This window comes from Triturus cristatus, chromosome 2_1 (assembly GCF_964204655.1).
Source record: "Triturus cristatus chromosome 2_1, aTriCri1.1, whole genome shotgun sequence".
Classification (NCBI taxonomy): Eukaryota; Metazoa; Chordata; class Amphibia; order Caudata; family Salamandridae; genus Triturus; species Triturus cristatus.
In genome coordinates, this window is record NC_140581.1 from 1,142,900,770 (window position 1) to 1,142,912,815 (window position 12,046).

The 12,046-nt window shown below is 46.0% G+C and overlaps 1 protein-coding gene across 1 annotated transcript in view; it reads left to right on the forward strand.

Moving 5' to 3' along the window:
* The window catches only part of ABRAXAS1 (abraxas 1, BRCA1 A complex subunit), a 210,143-nt gene that overhangs the window by 175,395 nt on the left and 22,702 nt on the right, over positions 1-12,046 (forward strand). The gene's annotated exons all lie outside the window — the stretch shown is intronic.

A 12,046-nucleotide genomic window follows, 5' to 3' on the forward strand; every position in this document is an offset into this window, starting at 1 on the left:
AAATATCAACAAGTGTCTATGGAGGATGTATAGATTTACTGTTCTTAATACCACAACTACGTACCTTGAAAATATAGATATTATCAAGATACATATGAGGAGTTAGGTATAGAAAACCTATACATACTTATCTTTCAATATTTTGTCCATCCACAATACTGTATATGATATGAAGGTCCCACAATATTCCCTAATTGATATTTAGGAGGCACACCGTAAAAAAATAAGTTGTAATCCAATCAGTCAGGGAAATGTTAATGCTTTCTTGTGTTAAAAATGTCACCTCTGCTCAGATGACAGTGATACCGTAAGTATAATTTTTCTGTCAAATATACAATATATATTTCTGTAGCATGAATCTGTAATGTGAACACAATCGAGATAAAATTCACAATGCCCTGTGTCTTAGCCCTGTCTTTACATGGTTTCCTGCAGTCACATGCAGTTAGAAGCAGCAGCAATGAAGAAAACAAAATGATGGAACTGTGGCTTTCTTAATTCAGCCACTACGTTCAGAAAAAAAAAATCGATGTGACTACTTTTGTTATTTATTTTCAAACATGCAATGAAGAGTTTAATTCAACATCCTCTCTACATTCTTACATTCTGTAGTAAAGTGCCTCTTGTTGTATGATCACCCCCACCTCCCCAAGTTTTAAACAGATGCTGATAGTTTTTCGACTGTTATGCATTAGGCCCTGCTGTCCATGTCCTAGTGCATGTGCCCTGACCCCTCAAAGTTATGTACAGTTGGCTAATACTTGGCCTATTTAACTTACCTATAAGTCCACAGTAGTGGTACTCAGGGCAAGTAAGATGAGCGTCACTAGTGGACTGGCGCACTTAATTGTGCCTCACTACAATGACCAAGATGAAAACATGACTCTAAGCCTGCCACAGCAGTCTAGTTGGGCAGCATCCAAACTGCCAACTCGACATGGCAAAATAAACCCTCTTGCCAAGTCAAAACCTTACTTAATATTAATAAGTCACCCTAGGGATAGCCTTGGTAGTCCACAAGGCATGGTGCTAAGTACTAAAAAGAAGGGCATGTTCCTCTCGTTCGACATGACCTGACAGTGAAAGCTCGAAATTGCACTTTTCACTGAAGTAAGGGCAGTTTGCTAACTTGGAATTACATTAGCCACTATGCTAAGTGCTCACTTCTATTTTGGACCACCAATGATATTGCTTCCATGTATCAAATTAATTGTTACATTAATACGGACTCATTGCTGAGATCAGATTTAAGGTAACTTTAACAAGAAGGTTACTCCTTTGTTGCTTAAAACCTTTGGTAGCCCTTCTTGACTGTCCTCGTCTGTTGTCCCCAAAGAAAACCAGCTGCCCCATGCTAGGAAGTGTGAAGTGGTCCTAGGAACAATGAACAAAGGAACGTGTTGGTGGGAGGAGGTGAGACCTACTCCAGCAGGATGATTACTGGGTGGTGGCCTCACATGGCCCAGCTTCAAAGAAGCTACAGCCTGAGTGAAGCAAATGATGCTCGCACCTTAGACTGCCCACTCCTTTGTGTAGGCAGACATGATAGCACCTCCTCCAAAGAGGGAAACACGTTGTATTACCGATTTTCCCTGAGGAGTGGCTCTTTTTCCATAGGGTTTAGCACAGAGCACTGCACAGTGGAAGACGACTTGAGCCATATTGGATTAAGGCAGAGATGGATACTCTGGGGCTGTTTTTGGCCAAACCAAAAGAAAGTACTGTAAAGTGGGAAGGGTTGCCCCAAAGGCACTGTTACCCCATTGGCTGGTGAATCTTCCCCCTCCCACAAACAAAACGATGGCATAAAAGTGGCTCCCCTGGCATTCAGTTCTCAGATCTTTACTGGACTGAGAAGAAGACTGGGTAAGGACTGCCCTGCTGCTCCCTGGACCCAGCAAAGAGAGGCTGTACCAAAAATTGAACTGCACCTGCTGCACCCGGGAGACCCACAAAGAGGACTGTGCCCACTCATGGAAAAGAGCTTTACTTGTGGAAGGACAGTGGCACCAAGGGCTACGTGGCTAGCTCCCTGTTAAGCATCAGGACTACAAAAGCTAAAGACACCTGCACCTACGGCAGCCCCAGCTGCCCAGGAATTCCTGCCTGCTGCAGGATGCCATAGTGTAGCCTGAGAAACCGAATCCTGGCCATCACGAGGTGCTTCCAAGGTCGTCGTACCAAAGTGGACTCTGGGCCTCAGACAAGAAAGTTTGACCTCCCTGCAAGTACCCACTGAAACTGGTGTAACCGGGAGACCAGTTGACCAGTGGCAACTGGACCTGTACAGGACTCCACTGGTGCCTCGTGGGAGATCGAGTCCTGAGGCTGGAGACAGCACTGACGTTTCTAAACCTGAGAGTGACCTCCGAAAGACTCCCCACATCTTCAACATCCTGCTTTCTCGGCATGTAGATTCCTCCTTTGCTGGAGAACAATAAGGGGGGCCATGAGGATGCGAGGCCAGACAGGTAAATGTCTCCCTGGACCCAAGTCATCCCTGTGACTGGCTTCCAATCCATTATGGCCCGTCCAAGAGAAGTTCAAGTAGCTTTTATTGATTTTATTGCAAAAGAAGCGTGTTGTATAGATAGCGTGCACCATTGTGCACATATATATAAGGGGTACAGAAAAGAAGGGGGGGTTAAGATTGTGCATATTTCTACACCAAGATTCAATTCTGTCATCTATTGGTTTGGTTACATATTGTGTTCGTATTTAACAACATGTATGTATTTCCATTGTAATAACGTCATTTATATATTGAGTACTATATTACAAAGGTGTAACAGATAAAATGTTATCACAGTTATGACTGCACAAAGAAAACAACTGTCAGCACACAGTTATGATGGATAACGACATGAGTGTCAGGTTTGTGCTTGAATCTTTTTGGGGCCCCCATACCGAGAAGTGTAGCCATCTAGTGATTCGAAATCGTGTGGATGTGGGCTAAAATACTTTGACTGTAGTACGTCTCTGAGTATAAAGGGGATCGAAGTTAAAGGAAGTGGCATCATGCAAGTCCCACATAGGCCCATATGGCGGGTGCCATGGTGAGAGCGTAGTGAGGAGTTGTCTGTGCCTCTAACAAAGGTGAGCCAATCTTGCCACATCCGGAAAGAAATTATGTTTACGTTGTTCCAGATGTTATAAATCCAGTTGCAGGCAAGAGCAAGCATTAAGTCTAGCAAAGATCGGTCATTTTCAGTTGTGTTCAGGTAGGCCAGGATTCCATATGAGAATACCTTGGTGGGATTAATGTTGAAAGTGTGTTTTATGCAGCAAAACTTTATCCCAGTAATCTTGTTGGCTAGGGCAGTAAAAGAGCATGTGGACCAAATAATTGTTAGCCGCAGTTCCAACATTTAGGATCTTGACTAAGGTTAAGTTTGTGGAGTTTAGATGGGGTCCGGTATGCACTATTAGTAATCATATATTTGGTTTGGTATAGTGAAGGTGAAATCTTGTTTATAGATGGAGTCCTTTGTATGCGTTTACAGTCAAATGTAATATTGTTGCTGTACTGTTCTTCTTCCCACTTTTGTTTGTTTAGAGTGTGAGCCTTATGGGTGTTCGGTAGGAGGAGTTATATAGTGTGGACAGTGTGCCCATATTTAAGTAATTGTCCGGTCAGTGTGGGAAGTGAGGGGCTAACATTGTATTGGTTGCTTTGTGATCTGTATTCTCAGTTTCAAGAATTTATAGAAGTCCATGTTATCTGGACCAAATCGTGCTTGTAGAGTGGAGAAGGGCTGTGGTAGTTTATCCTCACTAATGTCCTTGATTAGATTGATACCTTTGTTTGACCAGTCTGGTCAATATATTAGCTGGCCATCAATTTTGAGTGTGGGGTTATGGCATATGGATGCCATGTTGGAGTTACACGTTTTGATCTGTGAAAAGTAGTCTATTCTCAAAAAAGCTTTTTTAGTATTTTGTATGATGTACTTAGAGAGTGAGGGAGTTAGGGGGTGTGCATTGTCATGATTGCAGTAGGGAGCATGTCTTTTATAAGTGATTTTTCCACTGCTACCCAACCTGGTTGATATCATGTGTCATTAACAAACCTGTTGGTGTCCTGTTTAAAGAGCTAGGCTGTTTGCTAGTTTCTGACGTTGAGGAGGCCTAGTCCAGCTATGTCTTTGGACAATCTAAGTCTTTTAAGCTAGATGCTAGACTTTCTACCCTTGCCAGAGAAATTTGTTAAAAGTATTGTCTATCTTTTTTAAGAAGTCTTAAGAGAGAATCATGGGTAGTATACTGATGAGGTAGTTAACCAGGGATGTAATTATCATTTTTAATGTTTTTGCTCTTCCCCACCATGGAAGGAATTTAGGTGACCATCCTTCCAGGAGTGTATTAATTTTTTTTTTAAGTAAAGAGGTTTCATTGCTCTGCTAGGTGGTTATAAGATCATAGGTGAATTCTATTCCTAGATATTTAATACAGTCTGGTTACTATGCCAACCCAGAGTTCCCTAGTATGTCTTTATTACCATGGTTATTAAGACGTTTAACTTTAGATTCCTGTATCGATGACATTAAGGCAGCTGTGGAGGAAGGGGTCTTTTCGGAGACAACATAGGCGGTAATTTTGATTGTGGTTTTACCAAATGTGATGCTGGGTATGTCTTGTTCCTCTCTCAGGTGAGATAAGAAAGGTTCTAGTGCTAATAGAAATAGAGGTGGTGAAAGGGGGCAACCTTGTCTGGTTCCCTGTTCATACTGGAGGGAAGAGGCGATAGTGGCACCCGTTCGGACCTTAGCAACTGGTTTATGAAAGAGGGCCATCATCATGCAAATTAGGGGTTCACCTAGGTTGAATTTCCCCAGGGCAAGGTTTAAATATGTCCAGTATACCTTCTCTAATGTTTTTTTTGCATCCAATGTAATTGATACTAAGGGAGAATTTACTATTTTTGCTTTCTCTACGACATGGCATAAAATTCTAGTATTATCACTGGATAGTTTGTTTTTCAAGAATCGTACTTCGGAGGGGTGAATACGTTTGGATATATATTTTTGTAGTAGACTAGATGATAATATGGCATATATTTTACAGTCGAGATTGATTCATGAGATTGGCCTATAGTATTTCAGGAGCAGGGGATCTTTACCATCTTTTGGTATTACTATTATAATAGCCTCAGCTGGAGTACCGGTGACTTGACCAGACGTAGCAAAATGTGTGTAGAGTCTTAAGAGGGGTGGGGTTAAAGATGTGGAAAAGGTCTTGAAAAATTTAGTTTTATAGCTATCAGGGTCTGGTGCTTTGCTGGTCTTGAGCTTTTTCATAACTTCTTCTATTTTCTCTGGAGTGATCAGACTATTAATCAAGTCTTTTTCCTGTTCTGTTAGCATAGGCAGCCTAGGTTCTTCTAAGTTTCATTTGCATTTTGTATAATCTAATGTGGTGTTATTTTCAAATAGTTTTTGGTCGAAATCTTTGAATATGTCCGCAATCTTACTCGGATTGATATGTATGGTGCCTTTCTCGTTTTTGAGTGCCTTGATGGAATACATTTGTACCTTAAATTTTAGATACGACGCTAAGGATTTGCAGGCTCTGTTGGATTCACATAACCTTATATTTTTTGTTTATTAACCCATATGCCCGCTCTAGTGCTTACAATTTTATTATACTGTTATTTTTTGTTCACGATCTTATTTAGGATAAGGTTGTCTCTGCTAGTGATATGTTGTCTTTCTAGCTCTATGATTTCCTTTTCCAAATTCAGAAGTTTGCTATTGGCTTCTTTATTCATATTTGATCTTATTTTGAAAATTACTTCTCTTTATGTCACCTTTAATGCTTCCCATCTCACAAGGTCTGAGGAGTAGTTTTCTTTGTCTATAAGGAAGTTCTTGATTGAATCCTCAATAAGGTGTTTGTTTTGACACGATAAGATTTTATCATTAAATCGCCAGTGGGATTGTTTCAGGCTTGGTGCAGGGTCTGTAATAGACAAAGTAATAGAGGAGTGGTCTGAAATCACTCTTGGTTCGATTGTAGTCTGATCTACCTAACTTAGAGAATTTCCAGATATTAGTTTGTAATCAATGCGTGAGTAAGAATTATGGGGGAAGGAGCTGAACTTATAGTACCTTTCCGTATGATTCTGTGTTCTCCATGCATCAATCAGATTAAACTTAGTGCAGAAGGTTTTTGAGTGCCTTATGTGATTTATTAGTGTGGAATGTACTGTGAATTCCTATCTAGTGAACTGTCAAGGGCTAAGTTGAAATCCCATGCCCGTTTGAGTGTAGCCGAGTCTAGTATCATCTTGATTTGTGTGGAAAGCTCATCCCGAAAGGAGGGATCATCTTTTGTGGAAGCATAAATGCTGATCACGAAAAACGGTGTTGTTTTTAGCTAGTCTGGAAATAATCCGTCTCCCCTCTGTGTCTGAAAGATTTAATACGAACTCTATTCTGGATTTCTTGGTGACGAGTGTTAAAAACCCATTTTTCTTACCAATAGCAGCGGAGCATTCTACATCTGAGAATTGGTAATTTTTGAGTTAATTGATCTGTGTGGAATCAACCTTAGTTTCTTGGAGAAGGATGATATCTCTTTTCTGTTTTTAGAAATAGTAAAAGATGTTCCTTATTTTTGATCGGGTGGTTGATGCCTTTTACATTCATGGAGATTATAATGTTTTGTGGAGGGTATGTCATCAGAATAATTTTGATCATTGAACCACGTCTGAGTTACCCCCGCTGGCCATGTATTAAGGGTTCAATGATGCAATCATCCTTGTGATGCCTGGGCCAAGAGGGAGTTATAATATAGATACCATCATCCCTACCAGAGTGACCATGAAGTTCTGCATAAGAACCACCTTTAATTTTGGAGCGGTGCAGAACATTTTCAGTGTCCTGCACCTATATTTGTATGGGAATACCATCTCACAGCTAATAAATAAAGATAATAAAGTCAAATATTTAAACACAAGTCTCTCTCCCTATTGACCCCCCCCCCCCCCCCCAGGAATGGCAATAGGAGGAAGAACCGCTTCTCCAGAGAAACAGAACAACGAGAACATGTATGTCTAGTAGTGTATGTTTCTTCGAGAGGGCAGAAATCGTTAATGTTTTTTAAAACAACACATTATTATTGTCATTCACAGTGTAGCTGTAAGCCAACATACTGAACAATAGGTTATTAATCCCCTGACGTATGTTCTGAACTAGAAACTCTACTAACTAGTGAGATTGCCAACTCAATGTGAGCAGTTTAAGCTACATTATACTATACCTCATGTCCTGAGAGCATCGTAACATTGAAAGAACAAACTGTATTTCAGACTTGTCACAAAATCTTTCACCAAGCAACTTGTAGGTCATTAGCTATTAGGTACGGTTAGCTACTATGTCTCTAGTCTCTTGTATTGGAAACATCTCAACATTTTGTGTAGTGCACTTTAGTTTTACAGACGTAACTAGAAATTTTAACATGGTAGCTTCATACCTTATTCATATCTGTCGGATACTCAAAGTCTATGACTAGCGGTTAACATCAATACTGCAAGTAAACCACTTGGAAGTTTAATGTTTGGACAAAGGTCCTATGACTCTATTGTAAGCTAAGGTTGCTGGAATGAAACACACCAATTGGAGCGACTCTTTGTAGCACCTCAGGTAGAGGGATGATGTTTCGTAGTCGTGCCACGATCTTTAATAGATGAAGTGTCAATGTTTGGTTCTTCTTTGTCGTCAAAGAACTTCTTGAGATCTGTGGTTCGTGAAGATGTGTTGAGTATCCTGTATTATAACACAGTACTTTTCAGGCCCTCAAAGACCCTTGACCCTACCTGGTAGGTCGCTCCCCCGCCGCACAGCACCGCCTGTGTGTCTGCCGCTGCTGAGGAAGTTCGAATAGGTTGGTCTCTCACTGTATTGCCTGTACTGCTTTCCGTCTTGTTGTGCCCGTAACTGCTGCTCTCTGTCCTCCCCCGCTGCCTGTACTTGCTCTGTGCCTGTTTTTTCCCCTCTGTTCCCCTGGCTGTCCCTGTGTCTCTCTGCCTGTTTTTTTTTGCCTCTGTTCCCCTCGCTGCCCCCGTGTCTCTCTGCCTGTTTTTGCTTCTGTCCCTCGTTGCCCCGGTAACCCTGTGCCCGTTGTGCCCGTTTTGCCTTCTGTTCCCCTCTCTGCCCCCGTATTTCTGTAACCTTCTTCGCCTTCTGTAACACTCATTGCCCCCTTACTTTGTGCCTTTTTGCCTTCTGTGCCCTTCGTCGTCCCGCTCCTGGTGCTGCGTCCCCCTGCGGCCCACCCCCTGACTGCCCATTCGCTGCCCCCACCTCCCACCTGCTCCTCCCTCCCACCTCCCCATATATGCAAGCCGCTGAGCGACCGCGCGCCAAAGGTGCGCCTAAGGCAAGCACGTCTGCGCCCGGACCGCGCCCAGCACCAGAACCCCTGGTCGCCGCACCCGCCACAAGGAACGCCCCCACTTCGATGCCAGCACTCTGCATGCTCTCAACCCCGGACGGACTCACACCTGCTTCAAGGCCGCCCCGAAACGCACACACGGTCTCTTCACCTGCCGGAACTGCAGCTACACCAGCCTCAGAACCGACTAACTACCCGCCAAAAGAGACCTCAACCATCTCCGATGCATACTCCTGAACACCCGCTCCGCACGCAAACACGCCGTCGAGCTCTGGGGCCTGCTCGACACAACATCCCCGGACGTCGCCTTCCTGACTGAGACGTGGATGAACGACTCCTCCGCACCCAACATCGCCATAGCCATCCCAGACGGCTACAAGATCACCCGCAGAGACCGCACCGTCGGAGGAGGAATCGCCATCGTCCACAAGAACAGCATCAGGGTCTCGACCAGCACTGACGACACTCTCAGCACCGCCGAACACATGCATTTCCAGATCCACACAGACCCTAACTCCACCCTCAGAGGCACCCTCGTCTACCGACCACCCGGACCCCACCCCCAGTTCAGCAACTCCATCGACGATTTCATCAGCACGCACGCCCTGACCTCCACCGACTACATCCTCCTCGGAGACCTGAACTTTCACCTTCAGAACAACGACGACAGCAACACCACAACCCTAATTGATAACCTTGCCAACCTCGGACTGAGGCAACTCGTCTCTACGCCCACCCACTCTGCCGGCCTCACGCTCGACCCAGTCTTCTCCTCAAGCCCGCACGTCTCCTTCAACCACACCACCAAACTCCTCTGGACCGACCACCGCTGCATCCACTTAACTTCCAGAAACCCACCACACACCACCGCACCCAACAGATCCCCCGCCGCTGCTGGAGCAAAATCACCGAAGATCAACTTCATGCTAACCTCGTTCTCAGCCCACCCACCGTACCCTCCAACACCGACAATGCTGCCCACAGCCTTAGACGCTGGATCGAGGACTGCGCAAACACCCTTGCCCCGCTGAAGAAACCCCCTTACAGAGACACCAGCAAGAGGGCCAGCTGGTTCACCCCAGAAATCCTAGCCTCCAAGTAAGCTTGCCAGAAGCTAGAGAAGAAACGGCACAGTGAACAGAGCCCGGACAGCATCGCAGCACACAAGGACTCCATCCGGAACCACCACCACCTCATCAAGGCTGCCAAGAGGACCTCCTTCAAAGACCGCCTCAACAACAACGCACACGACAGCAAGGAGCTCTTCAACATCGTGAAGGAACTCTCCCACCCCAGCTCCAACACCAACAACATCCAGCCGTCGCAAGCCCTGTGCGACTCCCCCGCCACTTTCTTCCACCGCAAGATAGTAGACATCCACGACAGCTTCAACACCCAGACTGCCCCAACAGACAGCAACACAACAGACTCTCCTCACATCATCGACTACGACCCCCTGCTAGCCTGGGCTAGCGTAGCATCGATGACACCATCAAGACCATGAGCACAATCCACTCCGGCTGACCCATTCCTGCACCACATCTTCAACAAAGCAAGCAGCTCCATCGCACCCCACCTGCGCAACGTCATCAACTCTCCCTCGAGACCGCGACCTGGAGCTGGAAACATGCCGAGATCAATGCTCTACTCAAAAAACCCTAGGCAGACCCAAGAGACCTCAAGAACTTCCAGCCCATCTCTGCTCCCGTTCCCGGCCATGGTAATCGAGAAGATCATCAACAGACAGCTAACCCGATACCTCGAAGAAAACAGAATCCTGGACCCTTCCCAGTCAAGGTTCCGCAACAACCACAGCACCGAGACCGCCCTCATCGCCGCCACCGACCACATCACGACCCTGCTGGACAACGGTGAGACCGCAGCACTCATCCTCCGAGACCTCTCTGCCGCCTTCGACACCGTCTGCCACCGCACACTATGCGCACGCCTCCACGCCGCAGGGATCCGAGACAAGGCTCTGGAATGGACCACATCCTTCCTCTGAGGCAGAACCCAGAGCGTCCGCCTCCCCCCATTCCGATCCGAACTCTCCGAGATCATCTGCGGCGTACCCCAGGGTTTCTCCCTCAGCCCGACACTGTTCAACATCTACATGACCCCGCTTGCACACGTCGCCCGACAACACAACCTCAACATAATCTCCTACGCCGATGACACTCAACTGATCCTCTCCCTCACCAAGGACCCCATCACCGCCAAAGCCAACCTCCACGAAGAAATGAAGGCCGTCGCCGACTGGATGAAGATCAGCCGCCTGAAGTTGAACTCTGACAAGACGGAGGTCCTCATTCTCGGCTCCAACCCTTCAGCCTGGGACGACTCCTGGTGGCCGACAGCCCCGACACCCACAGACCACGCACGCAACCTGGGAATCATCCTAGACTCAACGCTCTCTATGACCAAGCAAGTCAACGCCGTCTCCTCCTCCTGCTTCAACACCCTCCGCATGCTCCGCAAGATCTATAAATGGATCCCAACAGATACAAGAAAGACAGTCACCCAGGCCCTCGTCAGCAGCAGACTCGACTACGGAAACGCCCTCTACGCTGGAGCCCCGACCAAGCTCATCAAACAACTACAACGCATCCAAAACGCCTCGGCGCGACTGACCCTCGACGTACCACGCCACAGCCACATCACCCCCCACCTGAGAAACCTGCACTGGCTCCCTGTCAACAAGAGGATATCCTTCAAGCTCCTCATCCATGCACACAAGGCACTCCACAAGACCGGCCCTGCCTACCTCAACAGACGTCTCTCCTTCTACATCCCCAACCGCCAGCTACGCTCCGCCGACCTCTCACTAGCCACCGTCCCGCGCATCCGAAGAACTACCACCAGCGGGAGATCCTTCTCTCACCTCGCCGCCAAAACATGGATCACCCTCCCACTGAGCCTACGACAGACCCAAGACCTGCTGACCTTCAGGAGAACACTCAAGACCTGGCTGTTTGATCAGTAGCGTCCCCCCACCCCAGCGCCTTGAGACCCTCGCAGGTATGTAGTGCGCTTTACAAATGACTGATTGATTCATCGCTTTCAGTCTTGGCCGAAGAGCCATGAAGCCTTTTCTCGAATCAACAGTCACTTTAGAATGGTCTTGTGCAATAAAGATCTTTTTATCTTTTCATAATATATGATTGTGTTTCCTCATGAAGGTGAGAATAAGCTCAACATGGTGATAGCGCTGGGGTTTACAAACAGCTGGGTGTGTGTATCTGTGATTCGAAATCCACCTTGATGGAACTCTGAGACTTATCAAACTCTAGATCTTTATCGAATGTTAAGACTATGGCTTTTGTGAACCAGTTCTCTAGGAATAGAATGCAGGAACCCTCAGAATCCTCTTCTCCTTCCGGAATTCCAAAAATACATAAGTTTCCATGTCTATTTCTGTCTTCCAGTTCTACAGGGTCTTCAGAAAGTGAACGGGTGGTGTTGTTGAGCATTAAGATGGTTTTCCTCGATTTGGTCTGAGAGTCCGCTAGGTTGCCAATTCTACATTCAGGCCTCTGCGATTCTGGGTTTGTTTCTCTGATGTCCTGACAGATGGTGCAGATCTCACTTTGCATTATGTCAGTGTTATCTTTAGTGGATTTAGCTAGGTCCTGAACGTTCGCAAGTTTTTTTG